Below are 23,190 nucleotides of genomic sequence, written 5' to 3'. Positions count from 1 at the left end.
TCGGAGTCAACGCTCATCAGCGCTAGACATTGGCGCCTGACGCCAGAGGCTGGCGCCAAACGCTAAGAGCCAGTGCCTGGCGCTAACCCAAAACGCGTGTCGCCAGATGGCGCTGACGTGTCTTATCATATGAGCTTTTCAAAACCGCGTTTTTTTGCCTGACTTGATTCTGACCAATGACTTTACGATTTTTTATTCTTTTTTATACCTTTTTTCTAAGTTAATTTTCCCTTCTTCTTAATTAATATATCCATTATATTAATTATATTATTTTTTCAATTTTATTTAGACTTAACTTTTAAATTTTTGTAAATCCAATATTTTAATTTTTTTTCATTTTTTATTTTTGGGGGAGTAAGTCGAGCACCCTCCATCAATAATAAAAATGACGGAATTTTTGCGCAAAATTAATTACCACAATTCTTTGCACACACAAACATGCACATAAAAATTAAAAAATGAAAAACTGATAAATAATAAATAAATATAAAATAAACTCATAGTAGTATGTATATACAAACATGTCTAAATAATGAGTCTAAGTAAAGGAAAGTTCTATACAAAGTCAAAATAAAATAAAAAAGCACAGGAATAAACTACGGCGCCGGAGGACGTACACCCATCATGTCATAAAACTGCGCCGTACGAGGAGTGACCTCTCCACTAGCTCCAGCTCCGGCTCCGGTCTCCTCGGGAGGTGGAAAACTCAGCACAGGACCTGTCCACCCAAGATCAACCTCAGGTTGAGGCTTCGGAGGCTGCTGTGATGACGAGCCGACCTCGTACATCCCACCACCTCTAAGAGCCGAGGTAGTCTCTCCTTGGCCTACTTGCGCAGCGTGTGCACCCTCAAATGAAGAGCCTGACCCCTCCACCGCCTCGGTCCGGGTAGCCTCAGAACAGCCACCCCAACCGCCAGAACCAGTACAGCGACGTCTCGAGCTAGACCTCGCCGGCTCTCTCCGCACCTCATGTCTCATACGGGTACGAGAAGGAACGGGCTGACCCTGCAAGAAGAAATTAAATCAGAAACAAGCAAAATAAAAGCAGTAAAGCAAAAATAAGAATGAAAACTACCTCCTAAACAGCGTCGTCGTGACGACATGTAGCCACGTCCTCATCCGAACGAGTTGGCTCCGGAAGGCATCTATGCACCGTGCCATCGCCGTGACCACCTCGCTCGAGAACTGTTGAGGAAATAAAGTCAGTAATAATGCATAACATATATAGACAAAAATTGCAAATAAATAAGCTTACCCGAGTCTGGTGACGAGGGATCGACCGCTCCATGAAGCGCTCACCCTCGGTGCCGAAGGAATCATCTCCTCGATCGGCCCGTATGTCCCCTGATAATAGATGGACATACGAGGTGGCACGAACTCAGTATGTCCAGCCTGACAAAAGCAAACAAAGTTAGTAAAGCATTACTTGGGGGCTACTTAATGGAAGGTAATAGATGAAAATCATATCGCCACCTCCTCAGATAGTACAGGGACTGGAGCTAACAACGGCAGTAGCTCCTCCTCATAGCACCATCCAGGGATCGTATAAGATCGCCAAGGGGTACCAGCTCTATCTGACATGCTCACCAACCTCGCGGCGTTGAACATGTGACGTGGTGGAGGAGCAGGAACGACAAAAGTGTCCGAGAAATGATGAATATCAACCCTCTCTAAGGTACGCAACTTCTCCATATGTCCCCAAGAAGTAGCGACGCTCAACAGTATACTGCGCGGCTAACCCAGGGACAACCAAGCCGACCCACGGCCGGTACAGCACGTCAAGCTCCTTCAAAGAACGCCTATCAGATAAGAATCCATCAAAGGTAATGCAAAGTGTTCAAATATATAAAGAACCATGCCGAGATGATCCAATCTCGGACATAAGCAGTAGACACCCCAGCGCGGCGGCTTCCCCAAGAAGCACTTACTGGAAACCTGCGCGGCAACGGTCTCGCCGGCGAAACCGAGGGAAATTTCTCGTAAAACCAGATCTACAAAAGGAAAAAAGCATTAGCAAGTGCTAACCAAAGCTTAGAGCTAACTTTAAAGGGAGACAAAGTATACCTCTACGACCCTCCAAAATCCGGACAGAGCGACGTTCCCCGTGAAGGACCGGTGTCGACATGAGCCTCGTAACGCTCGAATGAAGTCAGAATAGGCCAAGCTGGCCCAGTCATAAGTCCCGATCAAATGTAGATCACGGACCGCAGGTAGGTAGTAAAGCAGCACTCTACTACCCTTTTTAGAGGAGAACGTCCCTAACAGCAAAATAAGCACAAAGATGTGCACCCTCTACTCTCTCGGGTGGTCGCATCATCATCGAAAGCCGTTGTTAGAGTCAAATGGTGAATCCCCTTCACGCTAAATTGAGTCGACTCTACCTTAACACGAGCCCGAACAGCAATCGGACCCAACAACTCCTCGACCTCAGGGGAAAACAAGCTTATCTCGTTGTCAAACGGTAGCGCAACATAGCTAAACTCCAGTCCCGTAATAAGACTGAAGTCGGTCAGGGTGACCATCATCTCATCCCAAGGAAAGTGGAAAGTGTTGGTGGTGTCCCAAAAGAACTCCACCAGGGCACGAACCACGTGATGACCCCCGCTAGAGGTAATCATGGCCTCCGAGGTCTCAAAAAGCACAGCCAGCCCCGCAAGACTCCAGAGAAGTCTCACATCTCCGTCATTGCCGATATACATCTTGTACAGGTCACCCAAGGTATCGCAGCCTGAACCATGGCAGCGCATCCTACCAACCGTGATACCACGTCGCACCCTCTCAGAAATGTGGTGGATGGGGGAGAAGTACAGAGTCCGCTCATCTCACTCTGGGAGAAGGTCGAGAGAAGTGGACGGGTCGGCGTCGTCCTCTACGGGCTCGTGCTCCCGTCGTACATCTCGAGACCGTGAACCCGAACCTCACTGTCTAGCCATGCTACATTGTGAAAAATCATCATAAATTAAGGTTCTATGGTATCTAAGGTTCGCCTAGCCGCATGATACTATGTTCGAAAAAACAGAGTACGTAGTACTAAAATAGAGCACAAATTCAAATTGAGCATATACGGCATTTTTCAAGCATTCAAACAATTTCTTGCAATAATATAGTAATTATTGTGACAAATTGGACAAGAATTGCTAGCAAAAAACATCAAGAACAAGCCACATTGTCTTCGCGACCTTAAGAGGTCCAACAATGGTGATTTATTCGTATCTTCACCAAATTGAGTCAAACAAGTCTCAAATTAATCCCAATGCAATATATAAACATAATCAAGCAATTTCATGGCATAAAATTTGACAAACAAAGTGAATTAAGCAATTTAAGTTTCGAATTTTCAAGAATTTCGTGAGCAAACATATGAGAAATTCATTAAAACCGGAGTGAGTTTGGAAAAAACTTACATAGATCGGGAAAATGGATGGAATAAGCTTCGATTTGCAAAACATTTGAGCGAAATTGGTTGAGAAACGAGCAAGAACGGACGAGTTGAAGTTCCGAGCGAATTCTCGAGCAAGAACGAGCAACAGCAGCGAAAATGAAGAAGAAAGGGGTATACATGGAAAACTCGACTCTAGCGCCAAGTGACAGGCCTTGGCGCCACACGATAAGGCTTAGCGCCTGGCACTAGTGCCAGCGTCTGGTGCTATAGCCATATATGTGGCACCAACAATATTTTAGCGGCGACAGAATGTTCAGCCACTCAGTGCGGTTGTTCCAACCTCTTGCAATACATTTTGGGTTCCTTGGCACGCCAGTTAGCCCCTCTAAGAAATTTGACATGATTTAGTAATCGGCTTGATTACAATCGCAATAAGTGATCGACATGATGAATGATCGTCTCACTTAGCTTAAAGCGCCTAAGCATTGGCTCATCACAAGGCATCGACATACTGGTTCATACAGCAAAGGCACCGACATAATAGTTAATGCAGCAGAAAGCACCAACATACCGGTTCAAAATTCAGCAAAAGGCACCGACATACAGGTTCAAGTAGCAAAAGCGCCGACGTACAGGCATAGCGGAAGCAAAGTCCAAGCGAGCTTTTAAAGATCGACAAGCTGGGTCTTCGGTAATTTTCCTTGGAATATTATTGCAACAAATGAGGATAGCTTCAAGCGAGGATATCTACGGCAACGTTCCCTAGCTTGCGGAGAGTTGTCACAAACAACTGAAGATGATTTCAAGAGAAGTGGTCTACGATCGTGTTCCCTGGCTTGTGGAAGATGGTCACAAAGTGCTAGAAGGTCGTTTCAAGCGAAGCAATCTTCGATGGAGTTCTTTAGCTTGCAGAAGTCGGTCATGGCGGAACTGGAGGCAGTTACAAGCGTAGCAGTCTTCAGGCGGCATTCTCTAGCTTGCAGGAGGTCGTAAAAAATACGAAAATACAAAAATATAACAACAAATCGGTTACCTTCAGAGACGTGTGCTCGACGGTGAAAGATATGTATTTCTTAACTCTTTTATTTGTTTGACTAACGCTAGTTTTGGAGGTATCGGCGTTACAAGAGTGATTTAGGATCGCATAACGTTCTGAATCATTCTCCGTCCCTATCGGTACTTTGACTTTTATTTTCCAAACTTGCGTTTCTCCAAACTCAGTCAAAGTGGGGGCTTCTGTAGACACCCATTTGTGTCTCCCCAAAATTAAACCCGGTGATGAGTACCCTCACGTTGAATATAATCGAATGAAGTGAAAGTGTGGAAAGTCTAGTGTTGCGGATAGTTTTAATTTCTTTTCTTTTCTCTTTGTTTTTGAAAACCTATTTTAAGAAAACAGTCAATCCAGTTTGGTTGGTCCATAGTGAGGGTCCAATAATGGTGTAGTTGGATGGGGTTTGAAAAGAGCTTTCTAGCGATATATTATAAACCCAATTCCGATGAATAATGAGGAAATTATGGCCAAATTACTAAACTGGGCCCGGTTTGAGCCTTATATGCGGCCCAATGATCTAGAGAAGGGCCTAATATGGATTTGTCATTCCTAATGAAATTAGGATTGGTTTTAGGCTTCTAGATTCTTCTAGAAGGTTCTTTTCATTCCTAATGCAATTAGCATTGATAAATTGACTTTTGTTGACTTTTTAGAATTTTAATCAGAATAAAAGAGTGTTTTTAAGGAAAATACGATTTTGCCCTTCTGTACGGCTAAATTTTATCTAAATTTAGAAAACGCGTAAAAAAATTAATTAGCGCCTAACGCTTGGCGCTATTGGTCAGCGCCTGGCGCTAACTTGTTTTTTCCTCGTCGAAACTCTAATTGGTTTTTCTATCTTTTTGGCTGATTTTCTCTATAAATGGCCTCCTAAAATCTCCGTTTTTCATCACCAACAATCATTATTTCTCTCTAATTCTCTTATATTCTCTAGTTTTCTTATTCTCTCTAGTTTTTAAGAATTCTTTCCTCTCTAATTTCATACACAAAATTCCGCATTCACAAGATCAAGAAACACCTAACCAAGTTCGAAGTTGCCTTCGCCCTAGACGTGAAAGGTTTTAATTTATGAGGATTTGGTCCCAAATATCTCTTTCAATTATTATTTAATTTAATTGTTTGATTTATTATTTTACTTGAAGTTACTAACGCGTGTATTTTGTTATTAGAAAGAGATACGAGGCATCCAAGTAAGTGCTTTAATTGATTTTAATTGATATTATGATGTAGAAATCATGCTTAGGTTGTTATTATGATTACTAGCGTCATGTTAGGGTGCTTTGATCTTTCTAGTATCATGTTTAGGGTAACAACTAAAAAATCCTAATATCAAGTATGATTAAAAGTACGATGCCTTTTTCTTCCTAATATTAATGATTGTTAGTATCATGTTAGGGCTAAAGATTTGATCTTTATTGCTTAGTGACATGCTAGGGTTTGTTATTAATCTTGTTAGTATCATGCCAGGATCTTGCTATTAATATTATGGTTTAACATGATTATGATTATTATTATTATTATGATTATTTTTATAATTGTTATAATAATTGTTTTGATTATTATTATGTTGCTAGATTATATTTATTGTTATTGCTTGATCACACCTTTTATGCATGTTTAAAGGGAATTGGTACTTGTAATCACGCTTAATAAGATAATTAATAATCTTGTTTAGGGTTAATTTGATTATAATTCAAGTGATCGCCAATAATAGTTTTATTTGTGCATTAATATTCAACCAACATAGAATAAACAGGTTTAGGGTTAACCTATTGATTGCATGTTATTTAGAAAGCGCACATGAATACGATCAGAATAAATTAGAGGCCTATTATTAGGGTAGGTTCAATCTCTTTTAGGTTGGATTTGTACCTTCATCCCCGAACTACGAGTCATGGTTCCAGACCTATTGGAGTTGACGATCTTCTGGATCATTAAGGGGTGTAACCTTCACCTCGTGAACGGTTTACAAGTTCCTAAAACTTGTTGGCGACTCTTTTGCTCTATCTTCTTTCCGTTTGGACGCCACCGTACTTTATTGTATGATCACAATGGGGTTCAAGCTAGGGATGATGCTTGAAATATTCCCTACAGCAAGATAGGTCTGTTTGCGGTGTGCCTCGGGGATGCCTAAGATGGTAAAAGCTTCATGTACATCATTGTTCCATAGGAAAGTCTCACTCACGGTAGCAAAACTGGTCTTAGGCACGGGAAGTATGTGAGCCTTTCTGTCGCCAGAAGAATTCGAATATCTCGAAGCACCACGAAACCAAAATTTACACCAACTATGAAATTTGACATGAGTTCCGCGAGACTTTGCAGCAATGTGTTGATAAGCCGCGAAAAGTTACTTGCAACTATAAGGAAGATACAAAGAGTCATTCTGGTCATACCCTTCTAACTCTGTGGCGGATGGGATGACCTCGTTGTAGAAAGAACCATTTATTGGGAGTCCGCTGAGATACTGCAAGTCCCACAAACTAATCAAGAATTCGCCCGTTGAAGTAAGTAGTGTGTTGGTCGTTGAGCTCCACATCTCACAAAAAGCTTGCATATATGGAGTGTTGCGTTCGTAATAGAACATAGAGGCGTAAACAGCGTCTGGGATATTTGTGCTTGTAAGCATGTGTCTGAAGTGTTTCAATATGTCCTCTAACCATTCCCAGTATTGAGGTATGTGTGAGAATTCAGATCCAATGAGTAACTTCGAACCCCATTTGGCGACTTCCTTGCGAGATATGCGTGCGGAGAGTGTGTCCAATGCCTTAACTTCTGTAGATGACCGATGGTGCGATGACTGGAGTACCTCATTGGGCGTCTTTTTCTACCCTTTGAAGACCTCTTTCCACAAGTGTTTTAGACTTGTTGAGGGATGTTCCACTTTCCAATTCTCTGCAAAAGCTCCAGTCATAGGGCGAAAGGTGGGAAAATTAATCCCATCTGGACCCGCAGCCTTATTAGACACACGTAAAAAGTCATCCTCTAGTGCTCCTTCAAACTTGAATTGCGCCATGACGTTCCTAAAGCAAAAGTGTGACTTTACGTGAGAAATCATGGTGGTATCAAAATATCATCATAATAATAATAAAAATAAAAAGTTTAATATATATATATAAAAAAAAAAAAGAGAAGTAAGTCACGTGGCTTGGAAGTTGGTGATTTTAGTTCATGGCATATCATGATTATCATGGTATTACTTATTAAAAAAAAAAAAAGAGCAATGTCATGTGGCTTCAAAGGTTGTGTTGTTAGTTGGTGACATATCATGATCATCATGATATTATTTATCAAAAAAAAAATCACGTGTAGAAAGTCTTTGATGTTAGTTGATAATGTCATGATCATCATGATGCTATTTATTAAAAGAAAAATAATAATAAAAAAAATTAATTAAAAATAATATTAATAATAATAGTATAAAGAAAAGAAAAAAGAAAAAGTGTGGTGTCAGACATTAATAAAGAAGTGCTTTAGAGCAGCCACAATGGTAAGTAGCACCCTCCCCACAACTCTCTCTCTCTCCTCTATTTGAGCTACCTCACCATTGTAGGAGGTGACTCATGGGCTACCCATTTGATGGGGATGCCATCTCTGACAAGTCGCCAAATGCCTCGGCCCACGTGAAGAAGAGTGTTGCGTTTCATTTTTTTTGCCAGTTTTTGTTAAAAAACGGTACCGTTTTGACTGTTTTTTTTTAAAAAAAAATACCTGAAATTTCAAAAAAATACCGTTCCACCAGATTTACGCCAAATATCCACTTGCTTTTGTCTTGATTTAATTGTAGCCATTGATTTTATGGCTGTTGGAGGTTATATTTTCAAGTAAGTTTTATCTCTTAAAAAACTTTCAACAGTAATAAAAAAAAATGTGCTCTGAATTTAAAAAAAAAAAAAATTTACCAAGGGCTTTCTTATATTTTTGCCTATAAATAGAGACCAATATTGCATATGTTATTCACACTTAAATTTTTTACCATCCCTCTACTAACCCACAAAAGCTATGTTATATATTAACTAAACCCAAAAAAATAATAGTAGTCCTAATTATGGATCCTAATATTCAAGCTAATCTCCACTTTGATCCAAATGGTCTTGCTAATCCAAATGTTCAAAAAATGTTATATTATAACATTCCTAACCGACCAATTATAAATCTTAATCAGCAGTTTCCTAACCAGTTTCAACAACAGTTTTCTAACCAATTTCAACAACAATTCATGAATCAAATTCCCCAAAATTTTCCTTCTGGTTTAATGTTCCCAATGTCTCAACACGTTGGAAACCAAGTGGAGAATAGTCCAACAACTCCTGGGGGAGATGGAAGTAGCAACAAAACTCCTCCTGAAAGAAATGTCAATGATCATGAAAATGACGATGATGACGTTGATGGTGAAGATCCGCAAGTTAGCAACATCACCTCGTCAAATGCAAAGTGGGGTGCACAAGAAGACGACGCACTTGTCTCAGCTTGGATAGAATGTGCGATTGAAGATCCGGAGACAGCAACTGATCAGAGGTTGGCTATGATGTGGAAATCCATATATGATTTGTATGAGCAAGCCAGGAAAGACAATTCTTCCACTATACGCCGCAGAACCTTGAGAGCTATGAAAGGTCGTTGGGGTAGAATAAACAAAGATGTGAACCTATGGGTTGGGTGCTATGCTGCGGACAACGTAGAAATGCAAGTGGTACCAACACTTACAATGTCATGACTGAAGCTCAAGAAATGTATAGTGCATCATGTAACGGAGCCCGGATCACTTTAATTAGTATATTGGATGTGTTAAAAAAATCTGATAAATGGAGGCCAACAAACAAGCAAGTGTCGAATACTAGTGAAAGGGATAGCTCCAAAAGATCAGAACCAGATACTCCAACGGAAGTAGGTCGTCGTGGACGTCCAAATGGGGTGGAAAAAGGCAAAAAGAAAAGGTAAATCTGTAGCTAGTTCTAGAATTAGTAGTTTAGATTCGTTTACTCAAGCCCTATCAGAGATGAATGTGATGAAGGAGCAATACAAAAGTGTTGATGAGAAGCGAGCTGATGTAGTGCAACAAATGTTGGATTATCAAAAGGAGCGAGATGTTGAGAAGAAAAAGAGGAAAGAGGAGGAAAAGAGGTTCAAGTTATTTAGTGTTCTACTTGCAAAACCAAACCTCTCTGAAGACGACCAACAACTATTTCAAAAATTGAAAGAGGAGTTCAGCCACCTTTTAGGCTAGTTATTTATGTTGTTAGTTTAATATTATTTTAAGTTAGTTTAAGCTTCTTCAATGTTTGCCTTTTATGTTGTTGTTCATTTGGTATGATTTAACAATTATTTTCTAAGCATATGTAAAACTTGTTTTAATTAATGCTATTTAAATATAATTGAAGTCATTCTCTTTAATCTCATCTTCTAGAGATATGGGCACAAACATTGGTTTGCAGTTGGATGGAAATCTGAAACCTTACCGGAAATCTCATCTTCTAGTGTTGCATGCCTATATAATAATTCGTAATTGGATAGAAATCAGGATATATGATCAAAATGATCAGAACATCTCATCATCTAGAGTTGTGTGCCAATACATGCTTTGTTTTGTAATTGGATAGAAATCTGAAAACCTTATCAGAAATCTCATCTTGTACTTTTTTTGTGCTTATACATTATCTCATCTATAATTGTTTTAAAATCATTTATAAATATCTATATAAGGCCTATTCACTTTGTAGTTCAACACACAACCAAAAATACCCTTCCTCACAAAAACAGTCTCACAACTCTTACCATATATACCCAAGAATGAATTCTGATTCAAATTCATCTAGTTCATCAAGTTCTGGTATTTTCGATTATATGGTGAACGACTATGTTGAGTGGCACGAATCAATTACTCAGAGGCGTAAGGAAGAGGAATTAATTGTGGAAGAGAACAATTCAGCTATTATTCCCCTTGTCACCTCTACTTTTCAGGTCCCAATCACTCCCGGTCCTGAGAAGCAAAGGTGGTACGTACCAAGAGATCGTGAAGATGCTAATACACGGTTATATAATGACTACTTCAGTCCTAGCCCACTTTATAATGACGATATGTTTCGTCGAAGATTTCGCATGCGTAAACACGTTTTCACGCGCATTGTTGAGGAGCTAAGAGAAAGTAACGAATACTTTCGACAAAGGGTTGATGCCACTGGAAGACTTGGTGCTTTGGCTTTTCAAAAATGCACTGTGGCAATTAGGATGTTGGCTTATGGTACAGCAGCCGATGCAGTTGATGAATACCTCAAAATCGCGACAAGTACATCAAGAGATTGTCTCCAGCACTTTGTTGAGGGGTTATCTCTAAATTTGGACAAGAGTACCTGAGGAGGGCAACACCTTCAGATGTAGAGCGACTTCTTCGTGAAAGTGATGTTCGTGGATTCCCCGGTATGTTGGGGAGCATTGACTGCATGCATTGGGAGTGGAAAAATTGTCCACGTGCATGGAAAGGAATGTACCAAGGAAGAAGTAAAACTACGACCATAATTTTAGAAGTTGTTGCTTCCAAAGACTTGTGGATATGGCATGCTTTTTTTGGCACACCTGGTTCACTAAATGATATAAATGTCCTCCAACGGTCGCCAATGTTCGATGATATTTGTGAAGGTCAAGCCCCAGAGGTGAGTTTTAATGTGAATGGAAATAGATACAATATGGGATACTACCTTACAGATGGTATATATCCAAAATGGGCAGCATTTATCCCAGCTATCAAGCTTCCACAAACTGCTAAGCAAAGATTATTTACGAGGAAGCAAGAAAGTTATCGCAAAGATGTTGAGCGTGCCTTCGGAGTGTTACAAGCTCGATTCGCAATAATACGACAACCAGCTCTCGCATGGTCGACAGAAATCCTATGGAAAATTATAATGGCATGCATTATCATGCATAATATGATTGTTGAAGATGAGCGAGAGAACTATTTGCATTACGATTCATCTGAATTTATTACTGATCAACCTCAAAATATAGCTGGATCTTCAAACCAAGATATTAACCAACCATTCACTGTGAGAGAAGGACGACTACATAATCTCATTTTAGCGAGTTACATGGCAAACAGAAATAATGTCCGAGACAGGGAGACTGACGTGTCATTGAAAAAAGACTTGGTTGAGCACGTATGGAGTCGTTTTGGTAATGAATGACGATATCAAGTAGTCGGATAATTATTTTCTTATGTATTTTTTTCATTGTTATGTTTTCCCGTGTTCTTTTCAGTTCCGTCTATGAATTAAATGTGATATTGTTATTTTACGAGTAATAATAGTTAAGTCTTCAATATATTTTTATAATAATATTTAAATTAATCATGTCGTTATTACGAATACTTTGATAATTATTACAAATAATTATTACGCAAACTAAATTAATGACAAATTCAAGAACTTATAGATGTCATTACTTTAACTAACATGTTTATTAGAAGAACAATTAAACATAAACTCCATTGGTAGGAGAGACAAAACATGGTGGGGTATTGATAAAAGTAGGAGAGAGAATGGTGGGGTTACTCACCATTGTAGGAAAAATAAAAGGAGTGACTCAAGAGGGTGACTCAAGATAGTGGAATATGATGTGGAGGGAAAAAATAGGGAAGAGAAAATTGTGAGTCACCCCACCATTGCGGGTGCTCTTATTCACCACTTCACCACTCCGTATTTTTCTTTTCAAAAAGCCATTGAAGCACAAAATTAACAGCCATTAAAGCAATTTCAAGTAAGTTTCAAAGCATATCCACTATCAAGTTCAATTCCCTGTACTCTTGTCCGATCAAGATGGCGCAAGGCTGAACATTGCTCCGATGTGTAGTGGTCGAAATTCCAGTTGCGGCGAGGCTTATGTGCTACTCCGATGTGCGGTGGTCGGAATTCTGGTGACGGCTGGGCTCGAATGTAGCTTCCGCATGAGGCGGTAAATACTCTGATGGTGAACTCTGGCAGTATCGTATCACCTCTGATCTTCGTTGAAGTCGAACTAGTTTGGGGTCGAATGGGTCTCAAAGCTCCTGCAATGTTGTTGTACAGGCGTGTGTGGCCGATATCTCGAGGCTTTCGGGACGGACGATGCTAATTAAACAACACCAATGATTGTTTGATGTGTACAACAGGTCTACAGGAGGTTATATTTATAGAGCTACAAATTGGTTTATTCTTCAAGAAGATAATTACAAGTTTAACCGATTAGTTTTATCTTTATTCAAATTGGAGTTGGGATGAGGTTTTTGTTGAGCACTAGTAATGCATTCGAATGGATTAATTCATGATCTTTTGTACTTAGCCTTGTCTTACCTTGTTCGTACCTTTCTCAAGTACATAGATTACGAGCCCCGAGTGTCAAAACCCGAACTTCATTATGTGAGAGGAGTTAAACTCCGGCTGTGGGTGTTTGTGTGAGCTGCGGGCGCAGGTGTAGGCTGCGGGCAGGCAGTAGCAAACACCTGTTGTGGCAGTCACAGGTCAAACCCGCGGGTTAGAGGCTGCGGGCGCGGGTTCAAGGCTGCGACCGCGGAATTTGTCAAGTGTGAGGCGGTTTGTGAGGTGTGGGTTCTTCGATTTTTTCTTTCTTTCTTTAATACCAACGATTCTTTTTTATTTTCTTTTGATTCCTTTGGGCCCACATGAAGATTTATATACTTCATGTTTATATAAGTCAGACTTGATGTTTTTCCTTCGTTGTTGACATATATATATATACGATCGTCCATTATTATTTTGATTTTTATCAATTAATTTTGGAGTCAAAAATAAAATAAGGGAAACCCTAAACACAAACCTACCCTTTGAGATCTGAATAGTTCTTGAGCAATTCCAACCTTCGAGTTTGAGTACACGAATTGCGAAGGTCGTTGTGTAAAACTTGGGAGGCGTGCGTCACTAGGAAATCTGTACCGGTGGTGGCGTATTTCACTTCTAAGGCAGTGGGTTCCAAACCACGGAACAATAGAAGGAGGTCGGATCTTGATTGATTGTAACACATTGCTTGTCGTTGTTCTTGATTTCAACAGGTATTTTTCCTACAATTTAGAAGCGAAATATTTATTATTAGATCTGTTGATATCATGAATAGCAATTCTCAATCTCGTTTATACCTAGATCTGTCTAAGGTTGAGTCTCTTGATGGAATTAATTATAAGAGATGGTCACAAAGAATGTTGATGTCTTGTTTAATGATGCCCCAAAACTTATCACTCAGACCAATGCTATGATTGATATTCCTAGTACCCCTGTCGCTGGGAATAAAGAATCTGTCCCTATTCAGACTACTTCCTCTGTTATTTCTAATGAATCTGAAATCAAGAATTTTAAACGTGATAACAAGTTTGTTAGGGGTCATCTTCTGAACCACATGAAAAATAACATCTTTGATTTGTATATTAAAGTCAAATCTGCCAAGGAGATTTGGGTGTCTTTGGAAAAGAAATATGGGGTTGATGATGCCGGGAAAAAGAAATATGTGACTGGATTGAATTTTAAGTTGGTTCATACGAAACTTATCATGGAACAAGTCCACGTGTATGAAAATTATGTTGCTGAAATTCTTGCTCAAGGTATGAAGATGTGTGAGATCCTGCAGGCTAATGTGTTAATTGAGAAATTACCTAAATCTTGATCTGATTATAGAAATCACCTCAAGCATAAGAAAAGAGATCTAACTCTCGAAGAGTTGGTGAGTCATATGAAAATTGAAGAGGCAAATCGCCTTAAGGATTCTACCCCCAAGCCGAAAAATGAATTGGCTGTGAAAGCAAATCTGGTAGAACTCAATTCTGACAATGAAAGGAAACCTAACAATCGTGATGGAAAGGGAAAATCTGGAATCTACAATGGTAAACTAAAGCCTAGAAGCAAGATTGACAAGTCCAAGACCAAATGTTGGAACTGTGACAAATTGGGGCACTTTGCTGTGAACTGCAAGGTTAAAGGCAAGATGAATCAGAAAATAATGGTGGGAAGAAAGGAAAATTTAAGAATCAAGCTCATCTAGCTGAGGATGAGGATGATGATGTTATTTCTGCGGTAGTATCTGAGGTCAACTTGGTAGAAAATAACTCAGAGTGGATTGTTGACACAGGAGCCTCCAAACACTTTTGTGCCAACAAGGATCTATTCGCTACTATGGAGGAAGACAAGGAAGGTGAACAAGTGTACATGGGGAACTCTAGCAACTCTGAGGTGCTAGGGAGAGGAAAGGTGATACTTAAGCTGACTTCAGGCAAGACTCTGGCCCTACACAATGTACTGTATGTTCTTTCTCTTCGCAGGAACCTTATTTATGGTGCTTTGCTTAACTAAGTAGGAGTTAAGTTAGTCTTTGATGCTAATAAACTTGTACTAACCCGCAATGGGGAATATGTTGGCAAAGGGTACCTAAGTGGGGGTCTCTTTGTCCTTGAAATTGTAACCGAATCTTCTATTAATAAAAATTCTACTTTTGCTTATATGGATGAGTCCTTTGATTTGTGGCATGCTAGATTGAGTCATATTGGTGCTGCCAAACTGAAACGTATGAAACGTTTAAATTTGCTCCCAAATATGTCATTAGATGGACTAGAAAAATGTGAAGTATGTGTAGAGTCTAAGTTTATGAAGAAACCTTACAATTCTGTCACAAAAAGGGAAACTGCATTGCTAAAGCTAATTCACTCTGATTTAGCTGACTTTAAGAACTTGGAAAGCAGGGGTAGCAAAAGATATTATGTTACTTTTGTTGATGATCACTCTAGATACTGCAGAGTTTATCTTTTGAGGTCAAAAGATGAAGCTGAATCCAAGTTTCTTGTGTTTAAGGATGAAGTTGAAAAACAACTGGATCGAAAAATTAAAAGGGTTCGATCTGACAGAGGAGGAGAGTACGACTCAACTTTCCTCAAAGGGGTGTGTGAAACTGAGGGCATTATTCATTAGGTCTCAGCTCTGTACACACACAAGAGAATGGGATCGCAGAGAGGAAAAATAGGACTCTGAAGGAGATGATGAATGCTATGTCTTGAGTTCCGGGTTGCTAGACAACATGTGGGGAGAAGCTGTACTATCAGCAAATTTTGTTTTAAACAAAGTTACCCACAAAAGGTTAGACAAGACTCCATACGAGTTGTGGAAAGGTTACGCCCCAAATCTGAGTTGCTTGAAAGTGTGGGGGTGTTTAGCAAAGGTGGGATATCCTTCCTTCAAACGGTCGACAATTGGTTCGAGAACGTTTGATGCGGTGTTCATTGAATATGCTGAGAACAGTGCTGCTTACAGGTTCATGAGCCTAGGCGACAATGTCATAAGCGAGTCCCGAGATGCAGAGTTCTTTGAACAGGTGTTTCCTTTGAAGAAAAATGATGCTACTAACAATGTTTCTTCAATTCCTTTGTCTACAGAGCAGGTTGAAACTTGTCCCAGGGCTGAAGAACTAACTCAACCTAGGAGAAGTAAAAGACAGAGAACAGAAGCAACTTTTGGCCCTGATTTCCTTACGGCATTCCTAACTGAAATGGAAAGTGAGGATGGTCTAGATGAGGTCATGGTTTGTCTTCAGGTTGTAGATGAAGATCCCAAAACGTTCGAAAAAGCTATGAACTCGAATGATGCAAGCCTTTGGAAGGAAGCAGTTGATAGTGAGCTTGAGTCCATCATGTAGAATGGGACTTGGGAACTTGTTGACTTACCAAAGGGAAGCAGACCTATAGGGTGCAAGTGGATTTTCAAGAAGAAAATGAGGACAGATGGTACTGTAGAAAGGTTCAAGGCCAGATTGGTGATTAGAGGGTTCACTCAAAAATACGGCATTGATTATTTCTACACTTATTCTCTGGTGACTAAGATTGCTACTATTCGTACTTTATTTGCCTTAGCATCATCATTTAATTTGTTTGTGCATCATATGAATGTCAAGACAACTTTCTTGAATGGTGATTTGGAAGAGGAAATTTATATGGAGCAACCTCCTGGGTTCGTAGTTCCTGGAAAGGAGAACTAGGTATGTAGGCTCAAGAAGTCCTTGTATGGACTAAAGCAGGCACCAAAGCAATGGTATGAAAAATTTCATAGTACCATTCTTAGTTTCGGTTTTGTTGTCAATGGTAGTGATGCATGCGTTTACTCTAAAATGTTTGGTAATTATTGTGTGATGATTTGCCTGTATGTGGATGACATGTTGTTATTTAGTGCTGATTTAAGTGCTATAAGTGAAACTAAGAAATTGCTTTCTTCTAAGTTTGAGATGAAAGATTTGGGAGAAGTAGATGTGATTCTTGGTGTTAAGGTTTTAAAGACCAAGAAGGGTTATTTTCTGAATCAGTCTCATTATGTTGAGAAAGTATTGAAAAAATTTGATTGCTTTGATGTTGTGTCTTTGAAAACTCCCTATGACAGCAGTATAGCTCTAGAGAAAAATCAGGGAAAGACTGTTTCTCAAGAAGAGTATGCTAAGGTAATAGGGAGCTTGATGTTCTTGATGAATTGCACTCGCCCAGACATTGCATTTGCTGTAAGCAGGCTTAGCAGGTACACTCATTGCCCAAGTGACTCTCATTGGGTAGCTTTGAGACGTGTTCTGAGATATCTTCGTGGAACCATGAATTGGGGTTTAGACTTTGTTGGTCGTCCTTTGGTTCTAGAAGGGTATTGTGATGCTAATTGGGTTAGTTCCAGTGATGAAGTGAACTCTACTAGTGGGTATGTTTTTACTCTTTGTGGTAGTGCTATATCATGGAAGTCTACGAAGCAGTCATGTATTGCCAGGTCTACAATGGAAGCAGAGTTCATAGCTTTGGATCTTGTTACCCAAGAAGCGGACTGGTTGAGAAACTTATTGGCTGACATCCCTTTGTGGGGGAAACCAACACCACCGGTCTCTATGCATTGTGATTCACAGGCTGCTATTTGTGTTGCTAATTACTACAAAAAAAATAAGAATAGGCAACACATAAAATTGTAACAAAATAACAAATGTTGTCTTTTGTAGGAAATGGCAACAATTCTTATTTGTTACCTTGATCATACCAATCTATAGTACATGACAATGCAACCGTTGCAAAAGTGTTGCTTTAGAGTATGTTAGACAACAATATTATAAAATGTAGTCTTTTCTCTTACATAAGACAACATTTATTTCATATGTTACCCTACAAGATAACAACAATCAAATTGTTGTCTATATAAAAATATAAAAGTTTATATTATAAAAGCATTATATTATAATACCTATTTAACAACATATATAATTAAAAAAAATTGTATTTGATAAAGGAAAAAAAATATTGAACAAAATTTGTATTTTTTTTTTTTAACAAAATACCAAACGTGTCAATGATTTTAGGTTTAAGGGGCGTTGAGTTATCACATTAAGTCATTCATGGGTCATCGTATCATTATCATTTTCATTCTTATCATTACCTATCAACTTATTATTTTTAAATCAAATTGGTGTTGAATTATCGACAATTTAATGTACCATATAGTATGAGTCACACTAAAGTGATTAGGGTTAAACAGGTTGTGGGTTCGTTGTAAATAGTTTGGATATAATGGGTAATAGACTTATAGGTAAAAACGGTTCTAATGGGTGGCCGGGTTTATATGATTTCAGTTAAAATTTTGGTGGGTTATACACAATAAAATTTGAGTTAAACTTGTGGCAGGTTAATTATAAGCGATTCGGGTAAAACAAGTTAGTTGCAGAATGAAATGATTTAGGCTCATCATGTTTATATGATTTTAAGTACAATACTATTAGGTTTGAAACCTAATTGGTACATATAGATCATTTACAACTCTATTTGAATTTCACCTTGTATTGGTTTATCAATTAGAAGATTATTTTAGAAGCCCGTATATTTATCTTGACAATTTTGGATAAAATTGTATATTCCTATAATTGGCATATCTTGATCAGAAATAGGGAGCTTAAATATGAAAATATGATTTAAAACTGATTTAATTTAATATAGGGCGAGTTACTATCGTTTTCAAAAGTAATCAATGTGCCACATTATTTTATAAATAATATGAAGTTATTTAACTTTTATAACTCATTGAGACATTGATCAAAATAACCTATCAAATATTCAAAATATACAGAGTACTTTGTAAGAAAAATAGAAATCATAACATAAAACTCGTTAAGAGATAAAAATTAGACCATTATCCTTATTTAAAAAAAAAATTAAACCTTTTTCTTCTAAACATAGTTATAAAAAACTCACTTTTTTTTCTTTAATAGTTGAAATAAAAAACCTCATATATTCATAATTAAGAGATAAAAATTAGAACTTTCTTTAAAAAAAAAAAACATTACTGTAGAACTTTTATCTCAAAAAAATAAAATAAAATAAATAAAGACAATCAATTACCGCGAAAATGGTGAATTGTTTTTTGGGTTTTTCCGCTAAGAATCAGTTACTCATAATTAACAACGAAAAAAAAAAAAAAAAAAAAAAAAGACAAAAAAGCGCAGCGAGAAACGCTTCTCTCTCTTCAATGGGTAATCTGCCACTGCCAGCCACCGCTGCTACCTGTGTGCCAACCTGCCGCCGCACCGTCCATCCACCGCACTCCAGTCTCCAGCCACCGCACTCCAGTCTCTAGCCACCGCACAGCCACACTCTAGACAAGTTAATTCTGTAATCATACTTAACTATTGATTTTTAAGCTTTTAATTTGTTATTCTACATGAGTTGTTGGGCTGATTTTGTGCATAAATTACTTGTTTATGTTATTTAATCTATCAAGTTAGTGTGGATGTTGCTTGAAATTGATGATTTGTTATTTAGTTTATCAAATTAGAGAGTTAGGGTTTCTAAATTTTTTAGGAATTGATAATATTGGTTTTCTCGATTTTTTTTTCCTTAGGAATTGATAATATTGGTTTTCTGGATCAGCCACTGGTGTAAGTTATCTTTAGGAATGAAATTAATTAATTGATTTCTATCAATCAAAATTCAAAGAAAAAAGGATTACAAGCTCAGCCCACCTTCTTTATGAAATTAATGACCAGATAATATAGTCATTATTTATCCTGCTTAACTTGAATTTGCTTGTATGATACTGTAGTAATGTTAGATTTCAGAATTGCATTTATTTCGTTAATATATGAGCTGTTGTACATTCAATTGTTGCTTAAGATCTGTAGCCATTTTATTGACATCTCCACTTGATTACATGTGTTTATTGATGGAAATAATTCACATACAATATTTTGTTGGATGCAATTTGGTACAATAATGTTTAGATGGAATAATTTGCATGCGATTAACTAATTTCTTTAATCAAGACATATTCTACATAGATGTTCAAGAATGTAGGTTGTGTGTGAGAGTTTGGTGTTAGCATTGCTTTTATGTGGAAAAAGCTGAGTTAGTGTTATTGTCTACTCTGTATTATTGTTGCTTGAGTGTTAACATTGCTGCTATAGTTTTTCTGTTCAATTGCTACTGTATTTTGTCTGAAATTATTGCTGCATGTAATAATGTTGTTGTTGCCATGTTGTATTGCTGCTATTGTTACTTTGCAGTTGCCCCATAGCTGCAGTTCTGTCCGTCCCAAAATTATGGACCTACAGTCGTTTTTAGCCCCTAGCCCCTTCATAAAAGTTATAGATCTTGAAAAGTTATCCAATCTAGGCTCAAATATTTCTCAATTTGGAATTGTGTGCTGAAAGTTATGCCTTCTAGAAATTTCTGTGGTCTGCTAACTTGGTTCTATCGCAACGAGGTTATTATTGTTCTCTTGATGCCTATGTGAGGTTGTTGCATTGAGTTGGGTAGGGTTGCTAAAATGAATACTGTGCCTTTTCTTTTTTTATTTTTATTCTATTTTCCCTACATTTTTTACAAATTAATTACTTCTTAAATTAATATGTGGATTTGGAAATACTGGTGTCTTTTGTAAACAAATGCTTGATTTTGGTGCATTTCTAAACTTGAAGTGATTGAGAAGAATTCTTGATGTTTTCAGAAATTAGCTTGAGAGAACCATACAAGTTATAGTTGTGCCAGATTATAAACGGATTTTGGGGCTCGGTTATCTTGGTTGTCAGGTGGTTAGATGTGCCCTAGCTCTAAATAGATCATTATTATTGTAAAACTTGTGTGATTTCACAGTTGTAAAAATGAACATGTTTGTGGAAAAATAGATCCTTTGTGAATTTATTATGTTGAATATATAATTTGAGAAGGTTCATCCTACCTCTCTTGTTTCAGTGTTTGCCAATAACCACTGGTGTCAGGACTTACAACGAGAAAATGCTTAACGATGAGTTCTACATTGGTCTATGACAAAGAAGAGCCACTTGGAAGGTTGTAAAGCTTTTTTTAATTTTTTTTCTTTGATACATGTAATGAAAAATTCGTTACATTATAGATTGAGGTTACATAACTTTTTTTTGTAGTAATATGATGAGCTTCTTGAGGAGTTCATGAGTGCAGTAAAGCAAAACTATGGAGAAAAGTTCTTGTTATACAGGTTTGTTACTAGACTTACTACTGTCTATGATTATAATTTCCATTATTTAAAGTAATCTGTATCCTTTCATATTTTAAAATTTAATTGGATTTATAACTGAAATTCAAAGACTACCAACCATAATGCCTTCAAGCTGCTCTCAAAATACTCAACAAGTTATCGTGTGTTAGTTCAATGGTGATATTCATGTATGTAATGAGATAGATACGTTTTTATGTAATAATTTACTTTGTGTCAGCTCTAACCCCCTTTTTTTTTTTCTTTCAATTCTATTCTTCTCTGCATAGGGGACTACATCTATTGTCCTAACAAGAATTCTTTTGGCACTGAAATTAGTTGGTGGCACCTTGGCAGAACATAGATTTTTATTCCTTGGACCAGGAGAGGTAAGAATGATACCTTTTTTTTCTTTGACGTTGAGCTCTGAGTGTAAAGTGGTTCTGATTCATTACAGTGAAGCTAACATTTTTTATTCAATTACGGTGAAGCTGATTCCTGTCATATGACATTGTAGGCTGCCAAAGGTTTTAATTCTTTGTTTAGAATTTCAATTATTTATCTTAAATTTTGAAAAACTATATTATTCTTTAACTTTTTTATTTGATTGGTATTACAGGTAAAGCACATGGAAGAAAGATATATATTGAAGACAGAGAAAGAGAGTTGATTTATTGGAGCTTTAGATTGTCTATAGTCAATTGACTTGTTTCCCGCTTTGGACGTTACAATCCCTCCATTGTATATACAATTAGATACGAACAATTAGTGGTACTAATAATGTACTAGTTTGTGAATCTATTTAGCTTTTTTAGGGTAGACACATTGTGTAGTATATTTACTTGGATATTGTTTTTGGATTTTGATAGATGTGTTCACATGCGTTATGATATAAAAAATTTTACATCTATATTGATGTTCAGCTTCCATTTAGATTAATTTTTCTTCCATTGTTCAGTTCACACGTTTATTCATTATATTTCTTTCATTTCATATACAAAAATTTTTAAAGTGTTGTCTTTCAGATTTTTTGGCAACAATATTGTATTATTACTATCTAATACAACAGATAAAGAGCTTGATGCATATTATTATAGAAGAAAACATTTTTTTAATTGTTTTCTAAGATTGCAACAATTTTCTTTTGTTGCCTTTGTAAAAGTGTTGCCTTAGATATCATTATACCTTGGCTTTTAAAATTGTTGCCTTTGAACTAAAATGTGTTGCCTTAGGAATAGACAACGGGGGCATAAACTACGCCTCATATGTGTTGCCTTAGCTACAAGGCAACACTTTTTTGATATTAGGCAATAGTTTTTCAGTGTAACCTTTGCTTTATTTTGTTGTAGTGTAAGAATAGTGTCTACAATGGCAAGAAGCGACACATCCATGTCAGGCAGAAGTCAGTGAGACAATTTATTGTGAAGGGGTTGTTTCTTTGGACTATGTCCGGACAGAGAAGAACCTAGCTGATCCTTTTACAAAGGGTCTATGCAAGAGAATGGTAATTGAGTCATTAACAGGAATGGGTTTGAAACCTTATGTTGAACGGATGTGAATTATTGTAAGTATTGATTAAACAATTTTTTTTAATGTGTCGTATGAATAAATCCTGACTTGCTGAATATTTTCTAGTTGAGAAATATTAGCTGGATTTGTTGCTTAATGTCTATACTTACATATGTTTGAATCTAATGACTCTTTTGAGTGGTTGTTAACCAGGTTGATTCAAGGAACATGATGAGTCTAGCTCTTAATACCTCTATGCCGGTAATCAAGAGTGAAGAGTGATGGTGGTCTTAAGTGACCTGGATTGTCAACTCTGAGACTACTTGAGTAGGGAATGTGAGAGGTACCGAAGAGATGAGGTTGGGTTTAGCCCTTAATGCTACGCCTAGTCCATGGCTCGCTGAGCATGATAGGTGCACCGAAATATTGAAAGAGGATGAACTTAATTGTTCTTAATGTCGAAACTCCGATGCATGAATAGTCCTTAAATTTGCAAAGTATTGTGAGCTGCACATATTTGCATAAATAGTTCTCGGATTTGCAGGAGTGTGTGATGTGGTTCACACAGCGACACCTGCGTGAGTACGAAGAGTGGCGCTCTTCTAGGGAGAACAAGTATGGTTCTCTTGAAGTACTCATTAGTTCCAAAGAGTAGCCAAATTTTGCGGAGTTTCTTAAGCTCTAAAGTCATGGTATGTGTTTACAAGGTCCCTTCCTCGCTCCTAGGAGCTTAAATCTTAGGATACTTACTAGGGAAGTGTTGAAAAC

General features: G+C 37.7%; 1 long non-coding RNA gene and 1 pseudogene across 6 annotated transcripts; both read left to right on the top strand.

Annotated features, from left to right (window-relative positions):
- Positions 1-10,225: 10,225 nt before the first annotated feature.
- On the top strand, positions 10,226-11,613 carry LOC110689095 (annotated as a pseudogene).
- Positions 11,614-18,374: 6,761 nt separating this feature from the next.
- Positions 18,375-21,846, top strand: LOC110689152. 6 transcript variants are annotated; one of them, XR_002504821.1, is made up of 5 exons: positions 18,387-20,750; positions 20,843-20,916; positions 21,204-21,302; positions 21,405-21,440; positions 21,533-21,846. It is a non-coding gene; the product is annotated as an uncharacterized LOC110689152 (long non-coding RNA). The 6 variants fall into 6 exon arrangements; XR_002504818.1 differs by having other exon boundaries at positions 18,384-20,750; positions 21,204-21,440; XR_002504820.1 differs by having other exon boundaries at positions 21,405-21,846.
- The last annotated feature ends 1,344 nt before the right edge of the window (positions 21,847-23,190 follow it).

This window comes from Chenopodium quinoa, unplaced genomic scaffold (genome assembly GCF_001683475.1).
Source record: "Chenopodium quinoa cultivar QQ74 unplaced genomic scaffold, ASM168347v1, whole genome shotgun sequence".
Classification (NCBI taxonomy): Eukaryota; Viridiplantae; Streptophyta; class Magnoliopsida; order Caryophyllales; family Amaranthaceae; genus Chenopodium; species Chenopodium quinoa.
This window is presented reverse-complemented; position numbering and strand designations above follow the sequence as displayed.